Raw genomic sequence first — 18,548 nt, 5'->3', positions numbered from 1 at the left:
AACAATCACCAAATCCTAGTACAAAGATGTCCTAAGATATCTTACAGCAAACACTTGCCTTTTCAGGTATACTGAAGTGCAAAAACATACAGAGCCAGGCTATAATTATTGAACTGGCCACATTTGGTGAGTTTTTTATACTATGCCAACTTCAAGAATGCCCCTTGTCTTAAAATTGTTACCCATCTAAGTTCCTCCTGCCATGGAGGAACCCGCTGGTGTCAGCAACATCCATGAAGATGTGAAGAATTAGATCCATCCTGCTTGGCAGTCATGTAAGATGGTGATGAGGGGCAGACTTAGAAATGGTCATGACTTCTAAGAAACCTTGAAGAAAGGGCAACTCAACTACAAACGAGCAAAAGGGCTCAGTAGAAGCTGCCCAGATGTGAGGCTGTGTTGGGCAGACCCCACATGTGGGGTTAGCTCCATGTCAGGTGCTATAGGAACAAGACATCCACAGTTCAAAAAATATAACCTTGCTCTTCCTATTTTGGTTATAACAAATTCTAAGAATTAAGCCCTTGAAAAAATTATCAAAACTTTATAAAATAAAATATTTATAAATAAATAATTTATAAAATAAATTTATAAATATAATTTATGACAGACCTTTTGTCTATATTTAAATTCCAGGACCCCAACCAACTTTTAGTATGTAAAATACTTATAAAAATTCAAATATTGTTGTATGCCTTAAACAATCTTTGTGACTTGGCAATTACTTGTATAACTAATAGATGCTGCTCTAAAACAAGGTCAAATACCACTCATTTTATCTGTACCAGATATATAAAGATTTGAAACAAGACTTTAATACCAGAATTAACTCTGATACTTTTAAAGATTTCTTTAGAAAATAAACTATCAATATTAATAATAACTAAAAATAAATAATTGGCCATTGCTAGTAGAGACTAATGTAAAGAAAGTATCTAGACTTTTTACCATTGAGAATTAAAGAGAGTCTGGGTCAGTTAGCGCTCTGGGTCCAGGTAACATCCCGCAGCTGTCCAGAATGCCTCTCATACCACCAAGTTTCTTAAAGTTCCCAGGCATCCAGCAATGGTAACATGTCCCATGATGCTTTCAATCTGTGAGATGAAAAGACAAATGTGTGATGGGATAAGAACACACACACACACACTTGTAGTATCCACACACCCAAACCATGCTGGTGAACTACTCCTAAATGTTTACTTTTTTTTTTTTTGCTCAAAATTATGGCTGGCCAATTTATCTCTTTTAAAATTTCCTTCTGTACAATTTTATTTCTTCTTTTTTTCTGATGCTATCTTCGTGGATTGCTAAAAGTCTGAAAGACCATGAAATTCAAGGTAAGCTTTGTGTGGTGTGTGTGTGTGTGTTGTGCTAAGGATTGGACTCAGGGCCTCTAGCATACTAGGCAAGTGCTCTACCACTAAGCTATATCCCCAGTCATAGGTTAAGCTTTTTAAAAGGAAACCCTAGGAACATTTTCCAAAATGTGTGCCCAAATGAAAAAGCTGCTCATCTCATTTCCCTCATCTTGACCACTACTTCACCTCAAATCTTGATTAAAAAGCAAACAATTCTGCTAAAATACTTAAGAATTTTCACTACTAAAGTATCAAAACATTAAACAACAACACACCCTTACATAATCCCCTCCCCTTATTAGTTCCAGGAATTTGCAGAAATCTCTGTTCAGTCACCAGCAAACCTTAAAGCTGAGGGAGCAGAGACTTGAATGGCCTCAGAAACAAACATGGCTATCTTTAATAAATGGTGCTGGAAAAATTGGGCTTCAACTTGCCAAAGATTAAAACTAGACCTATATCTCTCACCATGCACTAAACTAAAATCAAAATGGATTAAAGATCTAAATATTAAAATAGAAACTCTGAACCAGTTGGCACAGAGGTTAGGTAGAACCCTTGATGACATCGGTGTAGGAAAAGATTTTATGAACAAAACCTCAGTTGCCCGTGAACTAGCACAAACAATCAATAAGTGGGATCGCTTCTTATTAAAAGGCTTCTGCACAGCAAGAGAAACCACCAGCAGTGTGAAGAGACAACCCACAATGTGGGAAAAAATCTTCACCTGCTCTTCCTCAGACAAAGGTCTACTATCTAGATCTATAAAGAACTTAAAAAGATCAGACCTCCCAAATTTAAAGACCCAATCCAAAAATGGGCATCTGAAATGAACAGACATTTCTCAGACAAAGAAGTAGAAATAGCAAATAAATACATGAAAAAATGTTCAACGTCACTGGTAATTCGAGAGATGCAAATGAAAACAACGCTGAGATTCCACTTCACTCCAGAAAGAATGGCTGCTATCATGAAATCAACCAATAAGAAATGGTGGCAGGGCTATGGGGAAAGAGGAACCCTGCTCCACTGCTGGTGGGAGTGTAGACTGGTGCAAGCACTGTGGAAATCAGTATGGAGACACCTCAAAGAACTAGGACTGGAAATCCCATTTGACCACGCTATTCTACTGCTGGGGATCTTCCCCAAAGAATTAAAAGAATCATACCACAGTGATATATGTGCACCCATGTTCATAGCAGCGCAGTTTGTAATAGCTAAAACTTGGAAACAGCCCAAATGCCCATCAACTGGAGACTGGATAAAGAAAATGTGGTTTTTTTATAAAATGGAGTACTACTCAGCCATAAAAAATGAGAAATTAGAGACATTTATAGCTAAGTGGATGCACATTGAGGCGATACTCTTATGTGAAATAAATAGAACACACATGTATAAATATCGAATAGTTTCTCTGGTATGAGAAACTGAAAGTGTAAATAAGGACTAAATGTATAATAGGTAATGTGAAATAGGAAGAAAAGGGGCAAAGGGGAAGGAAGTGGGAGGGCTAAGGGAAAGGATAGAAGGGAATGGGATTAATGTGAGAAAATGGAAAAATTGGAACAAAATTTTTGTAAATAGGGAGGAATGGAGGGGTTGAAGGGAGGGCTGGGCAAGGGTGAAAAACAAGAACCAAGAGAGACTATGTAAAGGTGCAGATTTCCACTGATGAATGTCATTATATTGTATACCTAAAATGTACCAATGATTAGAATGAATAATCGATAATGCAAAATAGGAAGAAAAGGTCCAAAGGGGTAGGGGTAGTGGGAGGGGCAGGGGAAAGGAAAGAAGGGAAAGGAAAAATGATGAGAAATGGAAAAAATGGAAATAAAGTCTTTGTAAATAGGGAAGGGTGGAGGGGGTGAAGGGAGGGCTAGGAATGGGGAAAAAATAAGAACCAAGATGCATCATGTAAAGGTACAATTCCCAGTGAGAAATGTAACTGTGCTGTATACCTACAATGTACCAATAAAAGAATTTAACAAAAAAAAATAAGAGAAAGAAACAGACATGGCCGGGCACAGGGCTGCGCGTCTCTAACCCAGCTACTTGGGAGACTGAGGCAGAAGGGTCTCCAGTCAGAGGCCAGCCTGGGAACCTAGGGAGACTTTGTCTCAAAATGAAAATTGATTGATGTATTTATTTAGTTTTGTTTTTGAGACAGGGCCTCACTGTGTGGTGCAGGCTGGCCTTGCACTCACTGTGTAGCCCAGGCTGGCCTTGAACTTGTGGTGATCCTCCTGGCTCAGCTTCCCAAGTGCTGGGATTAAAGGCGTGTGCCACTATACTCAGCTCTTAAAATGAAATTTTAAAAGCTAGGGATATAGCTCAATCAGTGCTTGCTTAACATATGTGAAGCCCTGCGTTCAATTCCCAGCATTGCAAACATCAAGCAAACAAAAAAACAGTATCGAATTAGAAAAATTAATACAAGAAAGCCACGAAACAAATAAATAGCACCAAGCAGCCCTAGGCAGGGCAGGGGTAGAAGTCTATTTTCCAGAGTTGATATATTATAAAATATCCATTTCAACAAAAAAAAATATTACAGGTCATACAAAGCAGTACAAAAGTCTGTCCCAATATCAGAGAAAAAAGTAGTCAATAGAACCATCCATAGAAGCCTAGGTATTGAGGTTAACAAGCACTTTAAATAAACTATTAGACACATATTCAAAGAACTAAAGAATCAAACAAAATGCAAACAATGATATCTAACCAAACTGAGAAATTCAGTAAAGAAAGATTATAAAAAAGAACCAGCAGAAGGCCAGAACTGAAAAGTCATAACTGAATTGAAAAACTGATGAGAGGTATTGACAGCAGGTTTGAACTGACAGAAGAATCAATGACGCTGAGGATAGGCCAATCGAGACAATCCAACTGGAGGCAGAAAAAGAATTCTGAAAAATAAGGTGCCCCAGAGACCTGTGAGAGCCATCAAGCATATCAACAAGTGGGCAACAGAAGTCCCAGAAGGAAAGCAGAGAGAGAGAAGAGAGGGCAGAAAGTTCAACAATGCTTAAATTCCCTAAGGATGACTCTTAGAAACTCATCTGTACAACCAAGCAGCTCAAAGGGGTGCATGTATGCGAAACAGTATGGCCACTTTGGCAGTTTCTTACAAAGCTAAAAGTAGACTAACCATTCCACTGAGTAATCATATTCCTGGTTTTTTTTACCCAAGAGAGATGAAAGTGTATGTCCATACAATAACAAGCATACGAAAGTTTACAGCAACTTTATTCATAACTGCCAAGTTTTTGATGCATCCAAGATGCCCTTCAGTGGGTGAATGGATAAACAAATTGTGGCACGTTCACACAGTAGGATATTATTCAATGATCAAAGGAAATGGGCTGTTAAGTCACAAAAGACATGGAGGGATTTTGAGCACATCTTGCTATAAGTGAAAGGGGCCACCCTGAAAAGATTACATACTGCATGATTCCAACTACATGACATTCTGAAGAAAGCAGCAAAGCTATAGACGCAGTAACAAGATCAGTATTTGTCAGAGGTTTAGTGCGAAGGGAGGACGAAATGAACAGGTAGGCTCAAACGAAAGGATGCTAGACAATAACCCAAATCCACATGAAAAAATAAAAAGGAGCAGTAAAGTATGTATGGGAGGTAAACATAAAAGACAATATAATATAAATGTACCTTTCTCTGTAATACTTTTTTCATCTGATTTAAAAGACAACTGCAGAAATTAATGATACTTTTGATCATATATATTTACCACTACAGCAAATTGAGAAGGTAAATAATCAAAATGAATTTTAATTAATCACTCTAACTTCAAGACCTACAAGAGTCTCATAAGTAAACCTTGGTGAAGAACTGGGAAGACATGATTCACAGAGAAAGTATTTCCATGATGAAACAAAGTTTAAAGAGAAGTAAAGCTGGTCATGGTAATGCAAAAGCCTGTAATCCCAGCACTCTGGAGGGCTGAAGGAAGAGAATCACAAGTTCAAGCCCAGCCTTGGTAATTTAACAAGATGCTGTTTCAAAATAAATAAATAAATAAATAAATAAATAAATAAGAGCTGCTGATGTAGCATAGTATGGAGTTTAATCACTAGTACTGGAGACAGGGAGAGGGAGAGGAGGGGAGAGAGACAGAGAGACTGAGAAATGTGCATACGCTACGCTATTTCAATGCGACTTCAGTCACAAAAACTTCTTACTTTAAGTAGAAAATACAATTTAGAAAAAAAAATGGAGCAAAATAACTCTTCCATAAGAAGGAAAACCAGTACCTGAAACAATGGTTCCTAATATGTGACTTTGCAAAACTAAGACCAAGAAGTCCAAGAATACTAATTTCTGGAAGTAGACTCTATTGTTTCATGCTGCCAGTAATAAGAAAACTTAAAGAATGGAATGGGGACAATTAGAAAGGTGTCATGTGCCCCTCAGGTGACAATCTGTCACCAGAAGTATCCCAACATAAATGTCTAACACCTTGATCAAGGTGAGGATGCATATGAGGACTTATGGAGTGGGAAGGCAGAAGAAATGACCACAGGAAGAGAAAGAAAGGAGACAGCAAATAAAATTGAAAAAGCAGATGGAAGAGAATTAGCTGATTACACAGACCCAAGGATCACAGACTAACAGTGAGCAAAGTAAGAGAGAACAACTTCTATTTACACTACAGGATCTTCAAAAGATTCAGGAACTGGTGACATGGATACCTCTGAAAGGAGGTTTGGCAGCTGTTTACAAAGCAGTTGGGTCTTAACGTTGAACCTGGCGAAGACCCAAAATTTAGTCTCCGCAGAGTTCCCCAGGTGCAGCCCAACCCAGGCAAATGGAAAGCAGCATTCCAGTCAGCAAACAGAGGGTCCCAGGCATGATGAACACTGACCTCTCCTTCCCCATTTCCAGCTCGTTTGTCCCTATTAGTGCTCAGAACTTTGCCAAGCCAAGGAAGGAATTTCTTTTTTTGTGGGGGGAGGAGGGTACCGAGGATCGAACTTGGGTCCTTGCGCTTGTACAGCAGGTGGTGAAACCACTGAGCTAAATCCCCGGCCAAGGAAGGAATTTCTTTATTAGAGAAGGCAACTGAGTCAAGCGACAAAAAAATAATTTAAATATGCTGCTTACTTTGGGAATTACTTAAAGGTTTAAAGGAAACAGACTGCAGGAAAAAGAAAACTACCAATCATTAGTTAAGGAGGTAAGACACTATTTTCATTAAAAATATATAGGTGAGGAAGAATATATGTTCTAAAGACACTAGGACCGTGACATTCCCTAGTCAAGAAATAGTCACATTCCCTCCCCCTTTAGTTTGGTTGGCCTTATGATTATGTTGATCAATAGATTTGGGTAGAAAACTATGTGATGGCCACACAAGGTCACATAAAACAGCCTCTATCTGGCTACCTTGGAAAACTGTTCCCCAGAACCTCCTTTTAGAACAAGCTTTCATGACACTCAGAGCCATGAGGACAGACCAGATCTGGTAACCTAGTCCACAGTCCTGGGGGAACCCAGGCTTCGCAGCACCCCAGGTGCCATACATGACAGTGAAGAAGCCACTGGATGACGTCAGTCTTAACCACAGAATGTGTGAGCAAAAAATAAAACAGCAATGCTGTTTTGCTACATCTGAGGTGGTTCGCCTCACAGCAAAAGAGGATGAGAACAAACAGGAAACCACAGAACACCTTGCAAATAAAAAAGAAGCTCTTAAAAATTAATGACATCATAGCAAAAATGAACAACTCAACAAAAGGGTCAGAAAATGAACTAGAAAAAAAATCTCCTAGTGTTAAACAAACTGATTGGCGGAAAAATAAGAGGAAAAATATAGTAATTTAGAGAACCAGACCAAGAGATCCACCATTTAAATAATAAGAGCTCCAACCAAAAAAAAAAAAAAAATGGGGAAAAAAAAAGGAAGAAAGTCATGAATTAAATAATTCAAGAATCCTTTCCAAAATGAAGTTGTGTTTTCCAGCTTGCAAAATCCCCTGGAGTCCTGGCACAATGGATGAAATCAGAACCATACAAGGATGAACTCATTTATCAGTCAGGAAATGTCAGAACGCTGGGGAAAGAGGATCACACAGGCTTCCAGAGAGCAGGGAGCTGAAGCCACATACAATGGATTCAGAAGCAGAATGCTCACAAAATCCAACCACAGAAACCAAGACAATGAAGCAAGTGCTTTAAAGTGCAGATGGAAACTGCATTCCGGCTGAGAATTCTTACAGGCACGTGACCTACTAATCAAAGGAAGGGTAAAATAAAAAACGTTTGAAGATGAGTATCTCAAAATATGTGCCTTTATGAATCCTTCCTCAAGAAGCTACTGGAAAATGAGGCTTATCGACATGCCAACAGGAACCAAGAAAAGGAATCCATCAGTAAGAATCAGAAGGCAGATCTGACACATGCAGAGAGAAAAGGGAACCCCAAGACTATGGTGAGGGACCATCAGACACTCGCGTAGCCTGGAGCAGGTCGGAGGCCCTGACATTGTCTTCACAAAGGTAAAACTTCTGGGATAACCATGAGAATAAGCATGCTGAAAAGCAACTTAAACAGCTGGCAGGCTGTGGAGCTGCATTAGTGATAACTACCTTGAAATACAGCCAATGAAGCGAGTTAGAGGCATAATTATGGACTCCAAAGAAATCAGTCACGAAGTGATGAAAAAAGCAATCATTATGTACCCCATGACTTAACTCTGAAGAACAGTGATAAAGTAAACACTATTTATCAACTGACATTCAATAAAACCATGTGCAAGGCCCTGGGCTCCATCCCCAGCCTGGGGGTGGGGGGAGGGAGAGACAGGGTTAGGGACACAGAGCAGCAGGAAAGATGGGCAAGGAAAGAGGTACATCTGAGAGAGAGCAACATGGGAGTGTGCGCTGGATGACTTTGCTGCTGAGAGATAAAGGCCTGTTTCTAATTTTATTTTATTACCAGCCCCTTGTGGTTAACAGCTCAACATGGTAGAAACAGCAAAGTAGAGGTAAAGGGTACAACCCAGTGCAGGACTATTTTCACAGTGATAAATACATAAGGATATTCTTCCAAGAAAGGGTCCTAAACCACTGATATCAGATCTAGATTTCAGTTTGAAAATAAGCACGAAACATAAGAGGACCTACAATGTAGAAAATAAGAGCAGTAGTAGAATTTTAAAACCAAAATTGTCTAGAGATGCCTAGCATGTGCTTCTATATTTCAAAATGAACCAGATTCTGAAACATCGTATTTATCCCAGTATCATACACTTACTAGTATAAGTTAATTTAGAGAAACATCAATGGGGAAAAAAAGTTTAAATAAATGTGCAACATGTGGCTCAGGCTATATTTTCCTTAATTCCTTTTTAGAAAGGCAATAGCCAGGCATAATGGTGCTTAGGAGGCTGAGGGTTATGAGTTTGAGGACTGCCTGGGCAATTCGGCAAGACCTTGCCGGAAGGAAGAAAGGGAGGAAAGAAGAGAGAGAGAAAGAAAGGAAGGAAGAGAGAGAGAGAGAGAAAGGAAGGGAGGGAGGCAAAGAGGCAAAGCAACACTTTGAGAGTTACAAAGACATAATATATATCTTAGGAATTAACATAGCGGGACTTTACCTAAGGTACTATTATTTAATGACGTGGAAAAACGCTTTAAAAACAACACACACACACACACACACAAGTGTATGTACGCATCAGTGTAGGTATGCACATACCTGGTCTATACCCTACTGCCCTCTGCAACAGGAATGTGACCTAAGTTTGCTTTGTTGGCTTTCAGTCCCAGGAAAGTGTCCTGGGCTCAGCTGTATCAATGTTCCAAGGACTACTGTTCTGGAGCCCAGAAGCTGCTGTGACTGGAACAAAATCCAGAAACTGTGACTGATGCCAAAGCCGTACAAATGTCTGGGATCCTGATTCTGTGAGGCAGCCCTAATGCCACCCAATGTAGGCCACGGGAAGGCTCAGGGAACAGATGAGACTGCCAGCAGAGGCTTGTTATTTGGCCTGTTTTCTGCCATCTGGGCCTTCGCCTCACACACTCGAGGCTCTGGCCTCTGCTGCCCTGCATGGGCCCGGGCCTCTAGGAAAGTGCTCTCTAATGCCGACTGCCATCTCTCAGTCTCTGCAGGGAGCTACTTAGCCTCTCTGAGGGCTCACACTGACACAAACTGAGACCCTACAGATGACTGGCTCTCCAACCTGGTCAGGGGAAGATCTTAGGGTCTTCCTTACTTAGCATTAAGATGTAAAACACCAAATCCAGTGGGATGAGGTGCTACTAGCAAGCTTAGGAAGATTCCAAGTTCGAGGACAGCCTGGGCAACTTAGCAAAACCTGTCTCAAAAATATAAAGAGATAGGAACGTAGCTCAGTGATACAACACCCATGGTTTCAATACGCAGAACCACCAAAAAGAGAAAGAGAAAGTGGGGGAGGGGGACCAGACTCCACAGTTTAGGCTGCTGTCTCCCAGAACTCACTCTAGAGTTTTCTTGGAGCTCAGTCGAGGAAACATTTGGTAATAACAAACCTTTTATGATTAGCGCTGGATTATTTTCTGTACTCCCTTTGAAAAGGGGACTTTCTGGATGAACATTACAATGAAAGCCAGATTGTGTACTGAAGGGAGAAGAAAGCCAAAACCATGAGTCCTCTCTTCTGAATCTCATATCTCAGTGCCAAGCACAGAGAATCACTCAACAATATTTGTTGAAGGAATAAAATCTCTCAACTGAAGCCCACGTTCCTCTGCCAGAGTCAGCATTTAACCCTTCTTCCCTTTGACTGCTAGTTCCCTATTCTTACAGACACTAGAGAAATCTAAAAGCCTACTGTTTCTTTTTTCTTTATGCAGTGCAGGGCATGGAACTCAGGACTTGTCCATACCCCAGCACTAAAAGTCTAAAGATAACCAACACAAAGAATATAGTTGAAGAAATAGCATCAAAAATTTGAAAGTTAGAGGAAATAAATGATGGGGAAATAGATAAATGACTGATCCACAGATCTCAGAAAGCTGAATCCCAAAGCTGGCAAGGGGTGGAGGGAGGCTGAGCTAACCCAAGTCATAGAAGAGCTGCTACTGGAAGCCAGGATAAGCCACATTAACGCCTCCAGCACCTGAGAGAAATGATTTTCAGTCTAGCATTCTATAACCCACTAGGCTTCTAATGGATATAGAGTAAAAGCATTTTCATAAAAAGTCACTTCTCAGCAGATTAGTGCAAGAAGTACGCCACCAAATACTAACTCCAAAAAGTGTTCCAACACATAACTATGGTAGCAATAAGAATAAGAGCACTAGCACTTTGCAGTGCTTGAAGTAGCTCCAGGAACTCTTCCAAGTGACTCACCTATGTTAGCTAGAAGGTCTCCGTGAGAACCCCACACAGAAAGTACTAGTTTCCAAATAGAAAAACTGAGGCATAAGGAGGTCACCTAATTTCCCAGTGTCACATAATTAAGTAAGCCAAAAGGCTAAGATCCAAAGCAATGCAATCTCGTCCCCAAGTCTGTCGTATACTGCTTAACAAAAGAAAGACAGAGGACTCAGAGGGACCCAATATAAAAGAGAGGTATCAGAAATCCTAGGATTACAAGGAAAAGAGACCCCAAAATGACAGCTATGTAGGGGTACTTGGAAGAAATCAGTGTAATGAAAGCAAGGGGATGAATGACTCCAGAAGATGGCTTTTAAGGAGACAAAAAGAATCTTTCTCAGACATGAATGTATTTACATGAAACTGACAACCAAGGTGGAGTCAGAGTCAAATGAGTAAAATATATACAGTAAACAGCAACAGAAACATGAAAATAAGCTGTGCATGGCAGTGCACATCTGTAATCCCAGTTACTTGGGAGGCTGAGCTAGGAGGATGCCAAGTTTGAGTCCATGCTGGGCAACTTAGTGAGCTCTTGTGCCAAAATGAAGAGTAAAAAGGGCTGGGAATGTAATTCATAGTAGAGTGCCCCTGGGTCCTAGCCTCTGTACCACAGGGGGAAAAAGAAGAAAAGAAATTAACTCTGAGGAACACAAAAAAGCACAATTAAAGAAATCATGGTATGCTATGCTCAGCATACATATATGCATGGTCAAAATGTAAACACTGAGTTATAGTGTAACAAAAAATATGATAATATACCAAAGATCTCTAAACTGTTTTCATAATGAATACCAGGACACTATTTATCCTTTTCACTTTCATTTTATTATCCACAGTGCAATTTTCCAGGAGCTACATGATACATGATTTTTCAACAGAATGAATGCAGAACAAATATGAGAACCTAGCTGTTTTCTAGTAAGCCAAATATTAAAATGATTTGATAAAAATATAAAATATTGTTATTCACCTAATTTATAAAAAGATTTTAATAAAAAATAATGTTTATTGTTACTTTTCACAAAAGTAATTTTGCTACTTTGATTTCTAATAGAATAAACATCAAAAGATATATTCTACCTATGCAAAAGTTGTTTGTGATCCTTAATAACTTCTGGAATATAAGCAGTAACAAAACCAAAAGCTTTTCAGAACCATTAATTCAGGGACAAGAGACAGGACTGAGAAGTGAGTGTAACTACTGCAGGAGGTTGAAGGTAAAAGAGAATTATATCCTCCATACCAGTATAAAGAATTTAAAACTGAATAACCTAGAAAACATAAGTATACTCTTTAAAGAGCTGGAAATATACATTCAAAGAAACCTAGAAAAAGTTGAAAATGGGTACTTCCAGGACTACGTTGTTCAGCACAGTAGCCACTAGTTACATATGACTACTGAGCCTTCGAAATGTGGCTAGCCTGAATAAAGAAATGAATTTTTAAATTTTATTTTCATTAATTAAAATTTTAAAAATTAAGCCATGTGTGATAGTTCACACATATAATCCCAACACTCTTGAAGGATAAGGAAAGAGTATCATAAGTTCAAGTCAACCCTGGGCAACTTGGAGAGACCCTATGTCAAAAAATGGGTGGAGCTGTAGCTCAGTCCCAATGCCCTGGATTGAATCCCCAGTACCAGGAATGGGAGAGAGACAGAGACAGAGACAGAGAGAGAATTTTAAAAATTAAAGCCTTGTAGAGTCCTTCCCTTAAACACAACTTTATTATTTGCATAGGACTACATTTCACTTTAATGGATGCACTGTGGAAAATACAAATGATATACTATATATCTATGGATTAGATACATAGACCTTATTAACAAATATTCATACTGCTTATGTATTAAAATTACAACCTTTTGATATACTACGTTAAAGATAATACAAGTGAGTGTCTCTTATCTGAAATTCTTGGGATCCAAAGTACTTTGAGTTTCACAATTTTTCAGATTTTGGAATATTCACAAATATATTCATAATGGGATATCTTAGGGAGGGTAGCCAAGCCTGAACACAAATTTCATTTAAGTTTCATATACACCTTACACACACAGTCTGAAGGTAATTTTAGATAACATTTTTTACTCCACCTATGTTTTCACTGACTAGTCCTATCAGATCAGGTGAGGAATTTTATATTTGTGGTGTCCATGTCAGGCTCAAAAAATTTCAGAATGTGGAGCATTTCAGACTTTGGATTCCCAGATTAGAGATGGTCATCTATATTAAAATTAATTTTACCTGTTTCTCTTTGCTTTTTAAAGACATTGTTAGAAAGCTATTACATGTGACTCACATATTTTTATTACATAATAGGGAACAGGAAGTTCTGAGGGCCACTGGAAGAAGAACATTGTTTTTTGTAACTAAAACTCTTTGTTGGGAAATAATTCTCTATAGGCCTCACGAATTCCTGTTCTTGCCAGAGTGGCACCAACTGCCTTTTTGCTATGGACTATTTTTTCAAGGTTTTTTTTTTTTTTTTATAACAATCCACCTTTAAAGATAGAAATATTGTTTCCCTCCTTATTAAAGACAGCCCCCTTTACTTGACAGTACAATAAAGGTAAGGTAGGGCTGGGAGTGTAGCTCAGTGGTAGAGAACTTTTGACTAACACATGCAAAGCCCTAAGTTTGATCACCAGCATAGCAAACTTACCAAAAAAAAAAAAAAAGAGAGAGAGATAATGTTGCCTGGAATAAAGCACAGAATACATAGCATCCACTATAAAAGATTCAGGTTCCCCAAACTCAGGATTCCTTTCCCTTAATGCAACACACTGCTTATGCATTTATCATTTTCCCTCTTCGGGTTACCCTGTGGGAATGAGGGCTTGAGAAGCCCATATGGAAAACGATGATCCTCTGCTACTGCTATTAGTATAGCTAACAAACTGTCTTTCCTCTCCGGGCCAGGAAACTTCCATCTTCTGCCGGATCCACAAAAATTGTAGCAGACTTGTTAGCTTCCACATAGGGTAAAATCTTAGACCATTTATAGTTTTGGCATTCCTGTGGAGTTATCTGCCTTTTAAAATAATTTTATTTATCACTTTGATTAAAATAAGGACTTTGTAAGACAAGTTTTAAAGGTAGTAATGAGTTATGAAGATGGTTATCACTTTTTAAAATATAAATGTTATAAATCAATATTTTGAAGCCTTAATAAGCAGAATAGGTATTGAGATTTCCTTTTCTCCATTCTTTTTACAATTTCACTCACTGTTTATCATATTCATATATAGTATATTTTATAATTACAAAGAATTTAGAGATATAAAAGTATAATTAATAAAATTTCCCATGCCCTCTTCCCAATTTTAAGTTAGATGAAATAAAGGAAACTGGTTTCAACTGTGAAGTCACATACAGGAGGAAAAAAACTTGTTCTCCTTGCCTGACTTAAGGACATAAAAATTCTATAGACCTCTATTTTACTTACTCATTACACTATTTTGATACAAAAATCTCAAATAAATAACCCTTGCATTTCACTCTTTCATGGAAATAGTATTTGTTCCTATCTTTTCTCATGGTCTTTCCTCCCCAAAGGCACAACCAAGGACAGGAGCACGGTGACAGCCTGTGAATGGCACTAAAACCTGGCCTTTCTGCCTACACACAAGGGCAGGAAAGATAAACCATCCCCTAGTGTGTGCCAATAAGTGTAAATTTCTAAGTTTATCAGGAGGGAAAAACAAGATTCAAGAAGACTCACTGATTACAAGGGACCTGAATCTCACATCTGGGGAGGATAGATATTAAGAGAGAAATGCATTCCCTACTTTTTACTGTTGCTCAGGAAGTAGAAGCCTAAAGCAAAGGAAGCCTGAAAGGAAACAGAGATTGCAATGTGCAATAAAGAGAGTTTAAAAGAAGAGGAAGGTGAGTGAGAAAGAACAGCAGTTTTGCCACTCATGTTCTGTAACCCGAAAGACCTCTTTCCTCACTCTACTATGTCACCAAAGGCTAGCTCTTCCCTCCTCTCAGAGAGTCCTTCACCTGCAGAATGAGTTTTGTTCCAGTAATTATGGAAAGGCTCAAGCCATTCCATAAGAGGAAGGAAACTGAAGAAGAATCAAGTCACTGTTCTGGAACTTTCCTTTGGAAATAGCAAGTACATGGAAACCAGAAACTAGATTCACTTGTCTTCTTCATGTCTTCCTGTGCTTTCACTTACACACACACACACACACACACACACACACACACACACACGAAACTAAAAACCTACACTCTCCATCTAGTCCTCTCTTTAAACACCAAATGACAGCTCAAAAGAATGACAATAATCTAATCACTAGCCTGGTTAATCCTTTTCCTATGAATCTGGAGACTCCATATTAATGGAATAAAAAATGAGGAGGAGGCCCCCCATCCTGCCCCCACCCCACCCCAAGCAATGAGCAAGCAGATGGTGAGGACTTAAGCCTTCCCCACCCCGCCTCTGAGCAACAAGTGGACCACACCACACACCCCCAACATGCCCCCCCGCCCGCCTCCTGGCTCGGTTGGTACCAGGATCCATACTGCAGAGGCACAGGGGGTCATAAAGGCCAATGTCCTGAGCTCCAGAAGGTAGAGGAGAAGTGAACAACAGAAAGAGGGCCTCTCGGATGCTCCTTGATGAAAAGCCCACTGGAAAAACTAAGAGAATCTCTGCAATAAAGGCACATCAGACCACCATACTTGGTAAGTTGGAGGGATCATCACCTATCATCAGAACCTGGACTATCTTAAGGGGAAGGGCAGCTGGAACCTTCAGTAGAACCTTGCAGAGTTCAACCCTATAGGAGAGCAGGGAGCTCAACGTGGGACTTGCAGTCAGAAATCAGCCTGAATCTCAGGGGTCTATTACTGGCTTGCTGAGACTAATTGACTTATTATCTGTACACTGCTGCCCACATTGTCTATTGTGACAGCAGAGACATACTCTGAAGGAGGCCCTTCATTTTTACTCTTTATTTGTTATTCTCAAAATTATTATTTTTTCTGTAATTTTTAATTTTTTTCTACTCTTTTCAAATTTTTCTTTTTTCTGTCTTTTTTCATTTTTTTCTTTTCTTTCTCTCTCTCTCTTGCTCTCTCGCTCTCCCACACTGTTCTTCATCTCCCTTTTTGTTCCTATTCCTGCCCTAATTCAGATCTCTTCTTTCTTTTTCTTTTCTTCTCTGTTTTTCCTTCTCTCAATTGTCATTAGTTTTAAAGGAAAGTAAATACAGTTTCTAGCCTCCCTATTGCTGTTAGGTTGTTCTGTCTCATCTTTGTTCTTTCATTCTGTCTTTTCCTCTTGTCTTCAACAGTTTCCTAGAGTTTGCCTGATCTTCCTCTGTCCTCTGGGCTCACTACTAACCTTTCCCTATCCTTCTACCTAAGTATCCCTCCTTCCTCAACTCCTAAGTACCCATCCTGAAGGTAAAGTTACTATATTGAAGAGTTTATTCACTATAAATATATTTTGTGCTGGTCCTTGATTTTGATTTATTCACACAGTTAAAGGTGATAGATTAGTAACTAACACAAATTGTTATTTTCTAAGCTGTGTGTGATGCTATTGTGTTGCTAATTGTATCACTTGGGCTAAGGTGTTGTGATTGATCTAATCAGTTGTCCTTCCTGATATAATGAAAATGAGATAGCCTCAGAGTCATTAGAGACTCAAAACCTAAAGACCAGCTATATCTGGAAGACACCTCTGAGAAGCAATCATTCCATAAAGGTTCTAAATACAAGGAACAAAGATACTTATAATAAGCAATATTGAAGCATCATCCCAGGAATTAAACCAAGGACAGTACCAACAACAAAAATAGAAATGAGAAGACATTTAAGCAAGGCACAAACCCAGACTTCCAGACCACCAAAGGCAAATTCTGGGGGAAAGGAGGTGGAAAAGTCTGATAATCAACCAGCTGGACACCCTGAACTGATAGCAGAGGAAGTAACAAAGCAGATGAATGAGGCTCTAGAAAAATTCAAAACAGAAATAATCTCCCAGATAACTGCAGAAATGGTGAGCAGAATGAAAGACATGATTAGAGACTTTAGAACAGAAACAGATAAAAAAAAAATAGATGAGTTTAGGACCATGAAGGAAACCATGAATGCCCAACATAAGAAAGAAATGGAATCCATGAAACAGATTTGAACAGATATCCAGGAGACTAAAAACTCTATTGAAAGCATACACAGCAGACTGAGCCAATCTGAAGACAGAATATCAGATATAGAAGACAGGATGGCGGTCAGTGACCATGAAAAGAGAGATCTCTTAAAAATAGTAAGGGACCATGAGAAATCCATCCAATAGCTCCTAGATGATGCAAAAAAGAACAATTTAAGACTGATAGGAGTCCATGAAAAAGCAGGAGAAAGTACTAATGACATTAAAAAAAACTGTTCACAGAATTAATGACAGAAACTTCCCAAACAGAGCAAAGAATTTGACATACAGATAAGCGAGGCATATAGGACTCCAACTAGCCATGATCAAAAAAATCTACACCTAGACATATAATAATCAAGAGCCCGGAAACCCAAAAGAAGAACAAAATGCTACAAGCAGTTAGAGAAAAGAAACAAATCACATGAAAATGAAAGCCCATCAGAATCACAGCAGACTTTTCAACACAAACCCTCAAGTCAAGGGGAGCCTGGAGTGAGGTATTTCAAGCCCTAAAAGAAAAAAACCTCCAACCTAGACTGATGTATCCTGCAAAACTATCTTTCAAAATTGATGGGGAAGTAAGACACTTCCATGAAAAGAACACCTGAGAAACTTCATGAATACCACACCAGCACTCCAAACAATTCTAAACAATTCTAAACAATACCCTAGAAAAAGACAATGAAGGTCACAACCCTATGAAGCCCAACAGAGCAAATTCATCAGGCAAGGCAAGCAATTAATGGGAGAGGGAGAAAAAAAAGAACCAACAACAGGAAAATAACATGACAATGATAAGTCAATATATATTAGTTATAACTATCAATGTTCATGGCCTTAATTCACCAATCAAAAGAAATAGACTGGCAGAATGGATTAAGAAGCAAAATCCAATAATATGCTGTATACAAGAAACACACCTAGTTCAAAAAGAAACTGAAAGTAAAAGGACAGAAAACAGTTCTCCATGTGACAGAAATGTGGAAAAAAGCAGGGGTAGCTATCTTATTTGCAGACAATGTAAATTTCAAACCAAAACTAATTAAGAGAGACAAAGAAAGTCACTACATCCTTGTAAAGGGAACAATCCAAGAGGAAGAGATGACAAAATATCATAAATATCTATGCACCACACACTAATGCCCCTAACTATACAAAACAAGTATTAGGGGACATGAAAAACTGAAGCACTAATACAACTGTAGTGGGGGACCTCAACACCCCACTGTCACAAATAGACAGATCATCTAGATAAAAAAATCAACAACAAAATACTAGAACTGAACCAAGCTTTTGAACAAATGGACTTAATAGACGTTTACAGATTGTTGCACCCTACAAACTCAGAATATACATTCTTTTCAGCTGCACATGGGTCATTCTCCAAAATAGACCACATACTAGCTCATAGAACATGTTTAAGTACATGCACAGGAATTGAAGTTATCCCATGTATATTACCAGACCATAGTGCAAATAAACTGGACATCAGTAGCATAAGAAACCACAAGAACTTCAGAAATACATGGAAATTGAATAACACCCTCCTGAACATGGGTCACAGAGGAAATGAAAGAAGAAATTAGACAGTTTTTACAAATAAATGATAATGCCAATACAACATACAGG

General features: G+C 38.8%; 1 protein-coding gene across 4 annotated transcripts in view; it reads right to left on the bottom strand.

Moving 5' to 3' along the window:
• Positions 1-18,548, bottom strand: part of Gcnt1 (glucosaminyl (N-acetyl) transferase 1) — a 43,725-nt gene that overhangs the window by 5,624 nt on the left and 19,553 nt on the right. For all 4 annotated transcript variants that reach the window (XM_004862533.4, XM_021242741.2, XM_087184124.1 and 1 more), the window contains one exon: positions 949-1,094. The gene's annotated coding sequence lies outside the window, so the exon portion shown is untranslated. The remainder of the gene's footprint in view (positions 1-948; positions 1,095-18,548) is intronic.

This window comes from Heterocephalus glaber, unplaced genomic scaffold (genome assembly GCF_053883595.1).
Source record: "Heterocephalus glaber isolate CG9 unplaced genomic scaffold, H.glaber_assembly_v1.0 deba00001481, whole genome shotgun sequence".
Classification (NCBI taxonomy): domain Eukaryota; kingdom Metazoa; phylum Chordata; class Mammalia; order Rodentia; family Bathyergidae; genus Heterocephalus; species Heterocephalus glaber.
This window is presented reverse-complemented; position numbering and strand designations above follow the sequence as displayed.